The sequence below is a fragment of the Fundulus heteroclitus genome, chromosome 5 (genome assembly GCF_011125445.2).
Source record: "Fundulus heteroclitus isolate FHET01 chromosome 5, MU-UCD_Fhet_4.1, whole genome shotgun sequence".
NCBI lineage: Eukaryota > Metazoa > Chordata > Actinopteri > Cyprinodontiformes > Fundulidae > Fundulus > Fundulus heteroclitus.
This window is the reverse complement of record NC_046365.1, coordinates 22,430,213-22,447,642: the sequence shown is the minus strand read 5'-3', so window position 1 is coordinate 22,447,642 and position 17,430 is coordinate 22,430,213. Positions and strand designations below refer to the sequence as shown.

Sequence of the window (17,430 nt, the reverse complement as noted above, 5' to 3'; positions counted from 1 at the left end):
ACACAATGTGCCTTACAAAAGATTGTTGTGACTTTGGTCTGATTTTTACCTTAAATGTGATGCAACAATGATTCAGTCACTAATGTTGGGTTTTAAATTACTGAAATGCACCAAGAATGTTATTTTCCAAGACTGTTTCTGTCATGATTTAGGTTTTTGTTTGTTTGTTTTGGACTCTTCCAGATTCAGCTCTGTCAACTCTCAGCCACAGAAACCACCCAATCAGCTCAGTCCACTTCTCAGCCGCCATCCAATCAGCTCACTCATCTTCCAGCCACCATTGTACACCTGATCAGCTCCACCTGTTGCAATTAATTAGTGGCAACTCTGCTCACCTGTTCCCCGGTCTATATATACCTGACTCAGCCTCCTGTGCACTGCCACCGTGTTTCTACCAGTTCTTGTGTGCTCTGCCAACCGGACTCTATTTCCCTGTTCAGCGCTCATTGATGTGTGCTCCCAGTGCCTGCGTGCTGCTCGGTCTGCCTAGTTCCCCGTCAGTTCCTGCTGCTAGCTCAGCCCGTTCTGGTGGTTTCTCGGTCTGCATCGCCTGCTCTGGATAGCCTCCGTTTATATCACCTGACACCGCCTGTCACTCCCAGTCTGTATGGTTCTGTTCACCTGCCTCATCTGCCGTTATTCACCTTTTCAATAAATCTTTTAAGAACTAAACTCTGTTATCTGGCTGAATATCGGGTTCTCCTGTATTACTCATAACAGTTTCAGGCTCAACCTTTACGTTAAAATAACCTGCATGTGTGTAAGTAACTTCTTTACTTATTAATCTGCCGACGCTAGTCTCCTGGTTGACTAACATTTCTGTCCTTTGCTGACTCAATAGCCGGGGGGACGAACTGTAACACTTTTAACAGTCACAAACCCCAGCTGCTCTGGAAAAGTTTCCTGGACTGAGCTTGTACGATTTTGATGTGAGTCAGTCTCAAGGTTTTCCTCTCATAAATAAGGAGGCATACCAGGACACCATCACCCAGATAATCAGTACGCCAGTGAGAGTAAAACTTTTACAGTTTACACAACAGGCCTATGATGTGCTTCATTTGTACTTAAAACGTGGACTTTCCAAAACTGATAAATCAACAGAAACACCTCCCAAAGGTGGAAGTTCAGCTTGCAAACTTGAGGGGTTTCCACCCTCATAACTCTATATACACTGATAGACATTGATACACATTAGTTCAACAGGCTGAAAGTCCCTAAATGTCTATGGAGATATGCTTGCAGCCAACGGTAAAATATATTTTTTTTTTCAAACTACAGTAGGCAAGGCAAGGCAAGAATATTTATTTATATAGAACATTTCAGTACAGAGACAAAGCAAGTGCTTTACATGATTAAAATATAGGAAAATAAAACGGAATAAAAGCAAGCAGGAGTAAGATGCAGAAACAAAATAGAACATGGTAGAATAGAAATCAAAAGCAAATATTAAAAACAGTTGGACTACAAAGCAGAACTAATAATGTTTCAGTAAAACAGTTTAAGTAGGACAGTCGAAGGCAATCCTAAACAGATGTGTTTTTAATCTTGATTTAAAAGATCTCAGGCTTTCCGCACTTTTACAGTTTTCTGGAAGTTTGTTCCAGATAAGTGGAGCGTAGGAACTAAATGCTGCTTCTCCTTGTTTAGTTCTGGTTCTAGGTATGCAGAGAAGGCTGGAGCCAGAAGACCTTAATGGTCTGGATGGTTGATACACTGATAACAAGTCTGTAATGTATTTAGGTGCTAAGCTATTCAGGGATTTATAGACTAACAGAAGTATTAAAGTCTGTTCTCTGAGATACAGGGAGCCAGTGTAAGGACTTTAGAACTGGGGTGATGTGCTCTACTTTCTTAGTCTTAGTGAGGACGCGGGCAGCAGCGTTCTGGATCAGCTGCAGCTGTCTGATCCTTGGCTGTTTGAAGCAGATATCTGATTGGGGGGGGATGGGGGGGGGGGGTTTCTCAGCTAACCTCGCCTGCAAGCTGAATTCTCGCGATATTTGTGCGTTCACAAAAATAAAAGAATCCAGCTTGTTCCAAAAATGCTTCAGTCCAATCATGTTGTCATGTTGCAGTATTATGGTTTAAGGCAGGACACTTACCATCTGTGTGGAGAGACCGAACCAACGTAAACATGTCAGCGCAGGAGAACGCGCGCGTAGCTGCCGCTATCACATCTGTTTGCTCAGAATCCACCAATTTTTTCTTTGAAAGACGAACAGCATGAAGTGCCTTGACTAGCGTAACTTGTGGTTTCTTACATTTTTATTTGATACTGTGATTGGCTAAAACCAACCTTTGGAAGGCGGGCCCTGGGTGTTGCTTCACCCAATCAGCTCAGAAAGTTCTGCTGAACGTCCCTCCTTTCCCCGAACGGACCTGATGGGAGCAGTCTCAGATTGATGAAGTGCAGAACGAAGCGTGCCACACATTATCAATCTGTTAGTTCTCAAAATACTAAATAGAGAGTTAAGTAGGTTTCTAAAATCAAACTTTTGAAGAAAAGAAAAGAAAATGTCTTTTTTCTTTTCCAGTTCAAAGTGAGACTCATAACATCCCTGTGCATGCATGCATGCCCCTCACGGTTCTGCTATGTTGGGGCTTTCATGCAGCCCATCGCTACTTTTAGATCACTTCTGTAAAACTTTTGTTTTATTTTGTTGTGGATATTTTGGATATTTCTATTGTGGCTTGTGTTTTGCCTCTGCCTTTTTGTACCTTGTAAAAAGTGTGCAGTTTCTTGTTTAGCCTAATGAAAAACGTCCTAATCTGAACATCCAAAATCTCTTTTGAGTTTTTCTGTAGCCTGTAGTTAGTAGGTGGGGGTTTTAGAAGGGTTAAAGTGCTTTGATCTGTCTTAGTATTTTGCATCACTTACATAAACATATTTGGACAATTTGCATGAATTATACTTAAAAACTTCCTGTCATTGGCCTTCGACTTGTGGGACTCCTCTGTAATCGAGGAGGTCTAAATGAGCTGCGGGTGTTCTTTCACACAATCCTGCAAAGTTAAAAATAGTTCATGTAAGGTTATACTACGACAAGGGAGGATGCTCCAACTGAACCTTCAGTACCGGCTGGACGTTCAGCAACTCTTAAGACTTGTTTTGAATTTCCAGCATTTCTCACCTCATTCTTCTGCCACGCAATACTCTCCGTGGGACCATTCACATTTTGTGGTTACCATGGGAAGGAGATTTAAAGCAGAAAACTAACGATCAGGCATCTATGTGTCAGATGTGGATAAGTATGAAGGTAGATTTGTGTCTTTATTATTCAATCAAAAAAAAGGTTGCTTCAATCAAAAAATATATTTTCAATTAAAAAAAAATTCACTTCAATTAAAAAAAAACTTTTCAATCAAAGAAAAAAAGTATTTGAATCCAAAAATATATTTGAGACTCAAAAAAATACATTTGAACACTGATTTTCTTTGATTGAAAATGTTTTCTTTGATAGAAGTCAGTTTTTTTTTGTTTGAAGCAATGTTTTTAATTGAAGTAGCATTGTTTTTTGATTGGACCATATAATGGGTAGGACATTTGTGTCTTTATCATTCAATCAAAAAATAAGTTGCTTCAAACAAACAAACAAGGGAATCAATAAAAAAAGTCACTTCAATCAAAAGATAAACGTTTTCAATCATAGAAAATAGTTTTGAATGCAAATAAAATATTTGAGACTCCAAAAATTGCATTTGAACACTTTTTTTTTAATTGAAAATGTTTTCTTTGATTGAAGTAATCTTTTTTTGCATTTGGGGTATACATGGGTAGGACATTTGTGTCTTAATCATTCAATTCCAAAAAAGTTGCTTCAATCAAAAAAAATATTTTCAATAAAAAAAAAAAAAAATTAAATGCAAAAAAAAAATTACCCGTCAATAAAAAGGTATTGAAGAGAATGTGTTTTTTCGTTGTTGTTTTTTTTTTTTTTTTTGAAGAAAAAAAAAATTTGAAGTTCAACATTTTTTGATTAAATAACTTTTTTTTTTGAAGAGAAAAAAGTTTTAAAGTTCAATTTTTTTTGATTGAATCATTTTTTTTTTAAGTGAAAAAAGTTTTGAAGTTCAGATTTTTTCGTTTGAATCACTTTTTTTTTTTTTTGAAGCTCAAAAAGTTTTGAAGTTCAAATTTTTTCGATTGAATCATTTTGGAACAAACGTACCGTGGTGGGCGGGTGCTTCTCTATTGGTCAGACATGTTTGATTGACAAGTGTCTACACCAACGACGGGCACTCCCCAGGCCAGACAGCTTTTTACCAGCAAGAGGGAACAGCGGTGAAGTTATCGGTAAGTAGATAAAACAGGTTGAAAATAATTGTTGTCATGTTATTAGCCTATTCTGTTGATATTTACAATAAATTGTACGCTTACTAACTTTGTTCACGTTGAGGAATGTTTGTAATGGTGTGAGGTTAGATGTCTAAATATTTTCAGACAGGCAAGCAAAGTGGGCGAACCTATGGCCCCCACGCAGCAGCTTGCTATGTGCTAAAGAGCTACTGTGTTGAGTAAAGTGGCCACAGTGCTGCCTGTTTAGTAGATGCTTTTATCTTGAGAGCGGGATATAGGCTGCTTAAGCTGCTGTTAGTCGAGGTGCATGCGTCTCTCTCCCCCCTCCCCCCATACATTTACCGCTGGGTCCGGTGTCGGCCAAGTGCCATGTACTGTGCAGGGTATGGCAGGCCGTTTTAACATTTATTAGCTTGACTGAATATGTATACCAGACATCTCAAATACGGAATAAGATTTTTGCACTTAAAATAATAACAGTTCATCTACATCATCTTATTTCAAGTGCAGAATAGCTAATAACCTTCTTTTAGGGGTAAGAATACTCATTCCATTGGCAAATAGTCTTATTTAGCTGCTCAAATCAAGGAAGAATACACTGATTTCAAGAAAGTTTTACTCACTTTTAGTTCCCTTTTTGCAGTGCTAAAGTCTTGACTTAATGTGTATTTCAGATATCTCCAACAGAATTCTTGCTATCTAAAGTGGAAACTTTAGATATCTTAAATATAATTATTTATAGTAGAAATTACATCACTTTTCCCATTTATGTGTAGTGGGATTTTACTTTCGGATATCTAAAATAACTTTCTTCCTATCTAAAATAAACTTTCTGGATGTCTGAAAACTAACCCTGGATCTCCATAATCCATTTTTTACCGGTCATAGTTTTTATTTCAGATATCAAAAATCAATGATCAAAAGTTTTGAAACCAATATGTAAGACATCCAACTTTGTAAATTCCGCTTTCTGTCCGTCAATTTGCGTTGGTAGTAATTGACAGAATTGCAAGAAAAGGGCATGAAACTGAGCGAGCCCTTAGCCAGGGAATGTGTAGCGACAGAGAGCGACGTTCAATAGAAAGTTGTGTAAGAAACCTTCACAGAATTGAACATTTATTGTCTACAGAAACCTACAATGAACAGTAAAGCAGTTTGACTGAGGTTGGAGTGCTAGCAATAGCTCATTTCCATCGAACCGAGGATCGTCGTTTCTTCATAAGGCGGGTTAGTTCAGGTAAGTCCTCACAAACAAAATTTCTTTTCTTTTTTTTTTATTAATTGATTTCTATTTTATTTTTTTGCTGTTAAAGATTGGGTTGTCTTCTGTATAAAATGTAATACTTAACATTTGTTTTCCTAGGGCGGAGTGGCAGACCATCTATTGTTACCAGAGAGCACATAGACGTCCTTATGAAGCAAGGACATACAATCAAAAAAAAGGCAAAAATGATGGGATGTTCCTCGTCGTTTTTGAACAACAAATCAAAGCTGGTGGACCTACACATAAGAGGAAGACTGTCTGCCTTAGATGACAATCAGCTGCAAGAGCGTGTGAGCACATTGCAGGACCAGTATCCAAACTCTGGGAATGAGGTTTGTCTTTTCTACAGAAAATTGATATTTAAGTTGGATCCGCTTGTGAGAGTATTTTTTAATCATTAATGCTTTCATGTTTGTATTTTTCAGATGATGAGGGTGCTGCTTCGTGCTCAAGATGTGATTGTCACACGGGCCAGGGTACGCTAAATGTTGGGAAGGACAAACCTGACATCTGCTGCAAGAAGGTGGAGTCGGACTGTTGCAAGGTGGGCTTACCATATGCCGTACCCCAACAGTTTGTGGCATATATATATATATATATATATATATATATATATATATATATATATATATATGAGAGTGAGACAGGCTGCTTGATTTGCTGTACTGAATCATGGAGAGTAAGCAGAGTTATGCTGGTAGTTACGCCACGTTTCGGTCTTTTGAGTTGGAGGATTTTTCACCCTCCTCATCCCCGGCGGTGTAGGAAGGTTTTTGTGGAGCCAAGCAGGCCAGACTCTGATCAATTTGACCTGCTGGCTCAAGGCCCTGACTCAGTGAAGCCACAACCTGGCGCTGCAGAGTCAAATGGTGGACAGAATTGGTCCTGTTATATATTATCATATATCAGAATCAACATATATTTTCTGCTTTGTAACCCAGGCGGGATCACCGGCAGCTTTGTGCATCATGATTCATTTGTAATGTGGACACGTCAGCCCCAGATCACCCTCTCTGTATCGTCTCAAACAGCAGGCAGATACCGCAGATCGCCCATGTCCAATGTCCAACCTAGAACCAACATCACAGTCTCTCAGCAGCCCCTTGCCGGCCGCCTCAAGACACTAACTGCAGAACAATTGATTGCTTTCACATACACTCCCCAACAACACATAAAAAGTTGGTAAATTTGTTTTTTGAAGATAAAAAAGGTCGCTAGAGAGTTTGAAAAGTGCAATAGTGCTCTCTATGGAGGCACAAGAAGATGCTCTATTTTTTGTTTTGTTTTTTAAGACTGAGCTGGCTTTTATAGTCCTGAGCAGCCAGGGGACCAATGTCACACACTCAGAATTACGTTGCACGTGCAGAAACTAATGTTAATTTGAAATTCAATGCAAGAAGTTTGACCCTAGGAAGGCGCCATACTGAGTTTTGGACACAAAAGCCGGATTTCAACAAATATGCATTATAATTTTTCAAAAATAATGACCAGGATATGTAGATAGTACTATAAAACAACCATGTTAAGAGTTTATTGACAACAAACAGCTGATTTGGGGAAGAGTTACACTTTAACAGAATTTAGCAACCTAGAAACCAGGCTTTTCCATATTTGTTAAGCCTCCTATCTGGGATACCCTCCAGGTTGATATCAGTAGCTCTTTAAGTTCTATTGTTGAGTTATTGTGCTCTGAATTGCTTTTTACAGAAAATTATCAAATGAAACAATATAGTGACCTTGAGTGTTTTTCCAGCAATGAATATATAACTTTGTCTTTTTGAAGATTGATAATGTTGATTTTTAGCACTAGGTGATAACGTGTTTCAAATATTTGCTGATATACTAATTCAATTATTCATAATTTCAGCAAAAAATGTTGAAACCATTGATTTATTTGTAATACGGGTTTTCTGATCATTATCGTATATTGTCTCCAGGTAGGGGGTTGTATCCTTATTTTAAGTACTAATTTTATTTTGTGTTGTTTCAACTTTCTAGATGGGGCTTTGTGATACTTGGTGCCATCGAAGGACACCCGTGTGGGATTACCTCAGCTGCAGTACAAACAATAGGGCAACAACAGTACTCTGTCAGTTTTTGAAAGCAACATCTTACTATGGACTACCATCAAGAGTCAGATCAGACCATGGGGATGAAAACATGCTGCTTGCTTTATGCATGCATCTAGTTCAAGGGCTGGAACACAGAGGCTTCATAACAGGAGAATCAGTTCATAATCAGCACATAGAACACCTTTGGCAGGATGTATTTTTGCTTGTGCTGCAGCATTTCTACCATACATTCTACTGTCTGGAGGACGCAGAGAATCTTAACCCAGATAGTGATATCTACAGACTTTCTTTACATATTGTATATCCACCTGAGATTCAAAGGAGGCTGGAACAGTTCAGACAGGCTTGGTACCACCATGGTTTGCCCACAGAAAGTAATCACACAGCAGCTCGTCTGTAATTCTGATGCAGAATACATTTGACAATTATTGACATTTAATCATTCTTTTGCACATTGCCATTATCACTTTATTTTAGATCTGTAAATATTTATATATATATATATATATATATATATATATATATATATATATATATATATATATATATATATATATATATATATATATCTTTCTTTTGTGGGGAATGTTGTATTTATATAATTATGTTGTTTTTATATCTGCAGCGTGTAACGAAAATAATTTCCCACTGAGATTATTAAAGTATTTCTGATTCTGAAATAACTGTTGGGTGCGGTTCGATGAAACCTTGCCGTCAGGCCGCTGTGAGGAACTTGTAAACTTTAGTTCAGAAAAAAGGAAGAAGCATGAATACCGTCACTGTATCCCTAACCTAACCTTCGGATGTTTGCGTTTCTACCACAGCCTACCACATTTTAATTGTGCTCTGAGCGAAAGATTCCGTTTTGCAAATTTAGATGCCCAACTAAGTCAAGACGACAGACGCTCACAACATCTCTTCTATAAGAACTCCAAAGGACTGTACACATTATGCACAAACACATCAGATAGACTAGGTAATATAAAACAGCTTCTTTATTGACTCTAATGGGAAATTCTATATAGTTTGCATATCTTATGTTTCAACCTCTCCCTTACATCTGGAGCTGCTGTCTTACAGGAGTTGTCTGGATCAACATGATCTCACATATAGAACCTTCTGAAAGTATTTAGCCCCCTTGAACTTTTCAACCTTTGGCCAAATTTCAGGCTTCAAACATAAAGATATAAAACTGCATGTTTTCGTGAAGAATCAACAAGTGGGACACAATCATTAAGTGGGACGAAATTTATTCATTCTCTTTCTTTTAAGAAACACATTTTTATTTTGGCCCTCTTCTTGTGTTAAACTTCTCCCTCCTTTTGGCAAAAATATCTGTTTATTTATTTTTTCTTTGTCATTAGTGGCCATGATAAGTTCAGTTTAATATTTTTTTATGTATCAAACTTTAATTTTGAGTATTTTCTTTATTGCCATAAAGACAAACCTAGAAGAGAACATATGATGGTCTTGGATAACAATTTGTCAACTTCCTGAAAGTTGTTAAAATCTAAAACCATTTCACAAGTTTAATGACAGAACCTGAATCATCTGGCACAGTCTTCTGATATTTTATCCTCAGGACCAGCTAAAGGCTTTTAGTAAAAAACATATGAACAGTATTTTTTAAACACTGGTACACTTTTCAGACTTGTAAAACCACGTTTACCTTAAAATTAAGTAAAACATTAACAACAGCTGGACAAACATGCAAACCCGTCATCACCTTACAGCGTAACCTTTCATAGTCACATTCGTGATCATTTAAGAAACTCCAAAGGTCGGAGCTTGCAAAATTCCCTCCATCATGTATATTCTAACAGCCTTGTAGGAGGAGTGCAGCGACAGATACAACAGGACAACAACACTAGTATTGGCTTCTGGGTCAATTGTCTTGGTGTCATGCAGAAACTGGATTTCAGGCTGGCAGGAAAAGCCAAGTGGAGGGATGGCAGAGGCTCCAAAGGTGAACATCGAGAGAGAGGGTGGACCATCCTACTCTTCTATAAGACAGAACAATAGAAGAATATGACTGTTAGACATGGAAAAAATACCCCTGATGTATTGTACAAAGTAATTTTAAATTTATGGAAATTGACTAAAATGCAAAAACAGACCTTCAATGTCAATCAGCCAGTCTCTCCAAAAGCAGACCAACTGGTTCTCCAGAACGCGCTGATTGCTGCCCTGAGCAGAATAGGCCACTGTGGCTCATGTCCCTGGCAGTGAGGGCTTTCTCCTCACACACGGACATGTCAGAAACAACCGCTGGGTTTTTCTGCAGCTCTTTCAGTAGCCCCAGAATCTTGAAGCCCTCTGCAAACCTAAGAGGCAAGGCAAGTTTATTTCTAAAGCACATCTAATGTACAAGACAATTTCTACAAAAACCTTAAAGCAAGGTACAGAGGACATTAAAAAAGTACATATAAAAAAACAAACATGATTAACAAACAATTTATTAAAGGAACAATAAGCATTATTTTGACACAAGGTTGTGCTTTAGCACTGTCTGTAGACCAAAACAATTATGGGTGCTTTCAAAGGCTGCCTGCACCGCGGCGTGGTGACCACTCTGCATTTCTCAGCGTATTATTAGCATGGTGGACCGCCAGGCTAATATTAACTATAGACCTGAGAACAGGTGGGTCTTTAATCTGGATTTACATAAAAATGTTTTAGCTGAGTCTGGGAGTTTGTTCCAGACATGTGGAGCATAGAAGCTGAATGCAGCTTCTTTAGGTCTGCTTCTGACTATGGGAACCGGTCCAGATTGCATCCAGATGACCTGAGAGGTCTTATGGATTTATGTTGGATCAGAAGGCCACTGATGGATCCTGGTCCTAAAACAATCAGAGCTTTATAGACCAGCAGCATAACTCAAAAGTCTGTCTTCTGACAGTGAGGGAGCCAATGGAAAGACCTCAGAACCAGACTGATGTGGTCCAAGGGTTTGTTTTTAGCTAGGGCTGAATGAGCTGCAGTTGTCTATTACAGGGGTTGGACAATGAAACTGAAACACCTCTTATTTTAGTGTGGTAGCTTTCATGGTCAAATTGGACCAGCCTGGTGGCCAATCTTCATTAATTGCACATTGAACCAATAAGAGCAGAGTGTAAAGGTCCAATTAGCAGGGTAAGAGCACAGTTTTGCTCAAAATATTGCACTGCACACAACATTATGGGTGACATACCAGAGTTCAAAAGAGGACAAATTGGATGCACATGGTCCTCCAGAATGGAGGACCATGTGCATCCAATGGTTCAAACTAGTGATGGGTCCGGCAACACCGATGCGTCGGCGCATGTGTCGAGCTCATAGAGCAAAACCCGGGTCGATGCGCGTATCGACATGGGAAAGTCACGTGACCGATACAGGAACTGTTTTGAACTGACTGACACGCCAAACTGTTTCTGTTCCCTCTAAGCTGCACGCGTGTGCATTTGCGCACAGCAAAGCTATGCTGCGCAGTAAATAAAATCCAAGTTGAACTGTAATCAAAGTAACGGTTAATAATGGTTCATTTTTAACCATGTTGCAACTCTGGTGTGATGGTGTTGTACTACAGTCTCGCTCTGTGAGCAGCAGGTGCTGATCGGAGCGCGCCACTGATGGATAGGTTGGGCAGACGCCTTTATGGTTGGGCGGCATTGAAAGGTCATGTAGCAAAAAAATTTTAATAAATAAATAAATATAAAAGCCAGTCCACAAGCATCCTCGTTCACATTATTTATTGACTGTATCTAAAAAAATAAAATAAAATCAAATATATGTTTAATTCAAATGAAAATATAAAATAATGCAATGCAACATACAATGATTTAAATTGTATTGTGTATACTTGGTCATCAAATCAGTGTCAGTTAACTCTGTCAACCAGGTTGGCTGTAGGGATTTTTAAGGTCCAGCAGGTGTCAGTATTCAGTGGCACAGTATTAATACAGTTTGGCAATGTGTTGAAACGCTTCATGACGCCTCATCGACCCATCACTAGTTCAAACATTGTATCCTGAAGGAGGTGCCGTGTATCAGGATGAAAATGCACCAATACACACAGCAAGACTGGCGAAAGATTGGTTTGATGAACATGAAAGTGAAGTTGAACATCTGCCATGGCCTGCACAGTCACCAGATCTAAATATTATTGAGCCACTTTGGGGTGTTTTGGAGGAGCGAGTCAGGAAACATTGTCCTCCACCAGCATCACGTCGTGACCTGGCCACTATCCTGCAAGAAGAATGGCTTAAAATCTGACCACTGTGCAGGACTTGTTTATGTCATTCCCAAGACGAATTGACACTGTATTGGCCGCAATAGGAGGCCCTAAACCATACTAATAAATGATTGTGGTCTAAAACCAGGTGTTTCAGTTTGATTGTCCAACCCCTGTATATTTAAATGGTAGATCTGTAAACATGCTGTTACAATAATTAGGCTGACTGCAGATGAATGAAGGACTAGTTTCTCCAGGTCCTGCAAAGTAATCACACATTTCATCTGATATTCGTAAGGCTGATTTTGTAATTGCCTTAACTTGTTTCTTAAAATTTAGGTCTGAATCTGTCACTAAATCCAGATTTCTGGCCTGGTTGGTGGTTTTTAGAAGTATAGATTAATATCCCTGTCCATCAATCTTACTGATAAAGGCACCACAACACAAGTATGCTAACAGAAACATGGAGGAACCCATTTTTCCCCTCAGATCTTATGACAACATCAACACCTTTGTTAAGATAAGAGGGTGTGAATATTTTACTGGTCGTGGGCAACTCTCATAGGTCCGTTGACAATAAACTTGACAGCGGAGCGAACTAGGGAGTCCTTTTTTCTCCAGTTTGGGACATGCCTAAGGCAACCCTTGATGCTAATGCTGTCTGCAGCTTCTTCAATGGCAAAATTAGCCTCATTGGTGATTTCACTTTCTTTTGTCTGAATAAAGATGAATACACATGAGTCCACCCAGCCTCTCCCCCAGTGACCGCTGGAGATAGGCACCAGCAACCCCCGCCACCCCATCAGGGATTAGGCGGGTCTGAAAATGGATGGACGGACACATGAGTCCCACCAATAAACTCATACTAAGTGCATGTCTTTGGACAATGGAAGGAAACCGGTGTGCCTGAAGGGGGCCACATATACACAGGGAGAACATGCAAACTTCACACAGAGGCTTTTAAGCCTCATCTGTGGTAGGCCCACATTATCCAGGACTAAGCATTTTAAAAAGTATTGAAGGTGACAAATGACAGTTTATACTCATACCTTGATTAGCTGCTCCCGGAGTTTGTGATCATGCAGAACTTCTGGTCTGAAAGGGGCCTTTGGAAGCCCGCAAATTGCTGAAACAGCCCTTCTGAGAAAAAATGGTGGGCAACTCCTCCACGGACAACACAGACTGTAATCATTTTTGCTACAAAGTAGTACAACTTTGCTTCCAATGCTGCAGAAGAAACATAAAAGGATGGTTAGTTAAATGACTACCCAAGACTAAATTCCTCTGCTTAAAATAGACTGAATTCACTAGAATGAGGAAGGCATGATTAAAAACGAACCCTGACATACAAAATACCCTAGCACTATGTGACGTTTATTTGATGGCTGGCTGGAGAAATACTCATGTCCACTCCACTGATCAGCTAAGACAAAATGGCTTTTAGGGTAACTCTGAGAGATGGGAAGAGGAGAAAGATTAACTGTAATGTAACAATTCTATAATCTTATTTTAAAAGTTTTGGTTTTTTGTGACCAGAAGTTCAATTCAATTTATTTAAATGTTATTTATATAGTGCCAATTCACAACACAACCTTGTATAGGCATATTGAAATTTTAGATATCTGAAATTCCAATTTAATTCATCATATAATCAGTAGTGGATATATGTAATGTCATTTCTACTAGTAGAAATATATTTTTGATGTCAAGAATTATATATCTGGATATCTAGAATGTTTTATTTATTTTTTATATCTGAAATGATGATGACTAGTATTGACTGGATTATGGAGATCTGAAATTAGATTTCATCCTAGTCGGAATTCAGTTTTAGACATCTGGAATGTTTATTTTAGATTGGAAGAATGTTATTGTAGATGTCTGTAAATAAAAGTCCTATACACATGAATGGGGAAAGTGACGTAATTTGTACTACTTTGAATTATATTCAAGATATCTGAAATATTCATTTTAGATAGGACAAATGTTATTGTAGATGTCTGAAATGTAAATTTTGACTAGGAAGGAATGTATTTGAGATGTCTGGTATACATATTCAGTCAAGCTAATAAATGTTAAAACGGCCTGCCATACCCTGCACAGTACATGGCACTTGGCCGACACCGGACCCAGCGGTAAATGTATGGGGGGAGGGGGGAGAGAGACGCATGCACCTCGACTAACAGCAGCTTAAGCAGCCTATATCCCGCTCTCAAGATAAAAGCATCTACTAAACAGGCAGCACTGTGGCCACTTTACTCAACACAGTAGCTCTTTAGCACATAGCAAGCTGCTGCGTGGGGGCCATAGGTTCGCCCACTTTGCTTGCCTGTCTGAAAATATTTAGACATCTAACCTCACACCATTACAAACATTCCTCAACGTGAACAAAGTTAGTAAGCGTACAATTTATTGTAAATATCAACAGAATAGGCTAATAACATGACAACAATTATTTTCAACCTGTTTTATCTACTTACCGATAACTCCACCGCTGTTCCCTCTTGCTGGTAAAAAGCTGTCTGGCCTGGGGAGTGCCCGTCGTTGGTGTAGACACTTGTCAATCAAACATGTCTGACCAATAGAGAAGCACCCGCCCACCACGGTACGTTTGTTCCAAAATGATTCAATCGAAAAAATTTGAACTTCAAAACTTTTTGAGCTTCAAAAAAAAAAAAAGATATTCAAACGAAAAAATCTGAACTTCAAAACTTTTTTCACTTAAAAAAAAATGATTCAATCAAAAAAAATTGAACTTTAAAACTTTTTTTCTCTTCAAAAAAAAAAGTTATTTAATCAAAAAATGTTGAACTTCAAATTTTTTTTTTCTTCAAAAAAAAAAAAAAAAAAACAACGAAAAAACACATTCTCTACAATACCTTTTTATTGACGGGTAATTTTTTTTTGCATTTAATTTTTTTTTTTTTTAATTGAAAATATTTTTTTTGATTGAAGCAACTTTTTTGGAATTGAATGATTAAGACACAAATGTCCTACCCATGTATACCCCAAACGCAAAAAAAGATTACTTCAATCAAAGAAAACATTTTCAATTAAAAAAAAAGTGTTCAAATGCAATTTTTGGAGTCTCAAATATTTTATTTGCATTCAAAACTATTTTCTATGATTGAAAACGTTTATCTTTTGATTGAAGTGACTTTTTTTATTGATTCCCTTGTTTGTTTGTTTGAAGCAACTTATTTTTTGATTGAATGATAAAGACACAAATGTCCTACCCATTATATGGTCCAATCAAAAAACAATGCTACTTCAATTAAAAACATTGCTTCAAACAAAAAAAAACTGACTTCTATCAAAGAAAACATTTTCAATCAAAGAAAATCAGTGTTCAAATGTATTTTTTTGAGTCTCAAATATATTTTTGGATTCAAATACTTTTTTTCTTTGATTGAAAAGTTTTTTTTTAATTGAAGTGAATTTTTTTTTTATTGAAAATATATTTTTTGATTGAAGCAACCTTTTTTTTGATTGAATAATAAAGACACAAATCTACCTTCATAGATAAGCCGGAATTGGAAACTCTAGAGATAAAGAAATTGATATTTAACGTTGTACACCTCTCGAGACAAGTTATGAATAATGATTTGTGAACTATGAAGTACTTAATCTTTTCTCTTTAACTGAAAAGACTCGTACAGGGAATGTTTTTTTTATACAGAAATAGGAAATGAATACAGGTGGAAGTGATTACAATAGATAACAATTCAGTGAGGTACTGTACATTTATGTCTATACATGAATAAATGAATGAATAGATAAATCATGCATCATATGTAAACTAAACTTTATAGTGCATAATAAAACAGGTTGTTTGCTAAAAGGCATAAAAAATACATTTAGACAGGGCTAAAGTCTATAATCAGCTGCAGCAGTTCTTGACTTCAGCAACTTTCACTACGCTGTTAATAGCGTGTCATTAAGTCACACGGTGGTGGCGCAAACGCTCGCTTTCTCGATGACAGCTGCTGATCTGTCTCTGGATGTCAGCTCGTCCTTATGATGGATCGCCAGGAACCTCTCCAGCTCTTTTATTGACGACAAGAGGGGGATATTGTGAGAGATGCAAAAAAAACATAAGACAATAATGTATTTTAGCTTTATTTCCCTAAACTTTACGGTCAAAATATCACAAGCATTTATTGTCAGCATGTATGTTATTTTACATTTTAACTTTTAGTGATTTAAAGGGTGGACTGTGAGTGCAGACTCAACTTTTGTAGAAAAAATAATTATGCACACAAATTAGGATTTATGTATTTTTCCTTGAAAACAAATGATACACATAGACTTTTAAAAATAAACACACGCACCCTTGTTGACATCAGCAAGGTCCAAGCGTGATTCTCACCAGATATTTGGGCCTTGTTTTCAGAAATAATAATAGTCATGCAAAAATAATATGTTTGGAGGCACGGAACTGGCTTTTAAGGGCAGTCATTGGTCATTCCAGGAGGCTAATATTAGCCTAGTTTAGCCAGTTATGATGTGTTCAGGATCATTGTTTAGTTGGAATACCCAACTATGTCCAAGTTGAAACCATCTTGCTGTTGATTTGAGGTAAAGAATAAGGGGTTGGTAATCTTTCTTAATTATTCCTTCCACCTCATACAGTCCATCAGTACCACTGAGAGTGAAACAGATCCTTTTTGTGAAGTTATTAAGCCTGAAAGCCTTACTTTGACTCGTCCAAACATACTTCTTGTTGTGGTCGAGCAGATGAATCATTGTCTCTTCTGACCATTTTTCAGATAGCATTTTGGCTTGTTCAAGTCGACCACTGCCAATGTCAGTCAAGCTTCGAGGTTTGGACTTTGGAGGAGAATCTTCTTTCCCTGCAAGTGGAAGGCTGGCCTCAGCGTGGACGCCGTTTAAGCTGTTCCAGCATCTTCCAGCGTATGGCATGCAGAAGGATCGGTATTCCTGGCGGATACTTCCCGGTCATTTTTAGCCACTTTTCTTTCATCTAGAGTTTCAGTTTGGATCCAATGAGTAAAAACTGGAAAATGTTGGGTTGTTTCAACATGGAAATGGTCCCAACCCCACATTCAAACTTTTTAATGGAGACATACGAGGCAAGGCAAGTTTGTTTGTACAGCATCATTCATACACAAGCTAATGTAATATGCTTACAACGATAAAACAAAATGCACTAAACCTTTAAGCATCATATAAAAGGAAAGAAATTACTAACTTAAAACAAATCAGTAGGGAAGACATGATGGCATGTTAAAGGTATAGTGGACGTTCTTCAAGTTCCTGGGGGTTCATCTTATCTAGTGGTGGTCCCACATGCCAGTCATTGTGGTGTGCTTACGTAACACCAGTCAACCAGCTTCTCCCCAGTCAACTAAAACCTATGGCTTTGAATCTAAAGTCAAGGAGGGTAGCTAGGGATAGGATGCTCATGGACTGCAAAAAATCTGAAGCTCTCCCCGCAGTTGCCTGATGAGGTGGTCTTCCACATCCAATCCAACTGCTGGTGCTGGCTTTGTCATCTCCTCCTGAAGGCTTAACTCCAACATTTTATGAAGGGAACCACTTTGGATGCAGAAACATTTCCACAGCA

General features: G+C 38.0%; 1 long non-coding RNA gene across 1 annotated transcript; it reads left to right on the top strand.

The window, feature by feature from the left end:
• Window positions 1-5,140: 5,140 nt before the first annotated feature.
• Window positions 5,141-7,797, top strand: LOC118563167. Its single transcript, XR_004931066.1, has 4 exons — window positions 5,141-5,534; window positions 5,661-5,893; window positions 5,987-6,105; window positions 7,560-7,797. It is a non-coding gene; the product is annotated as an uncharacterized LOC118563167 (long non-coding RNA).
• Window positions 7,798-17,430: the final 9,633 nt, after the last annotated feature.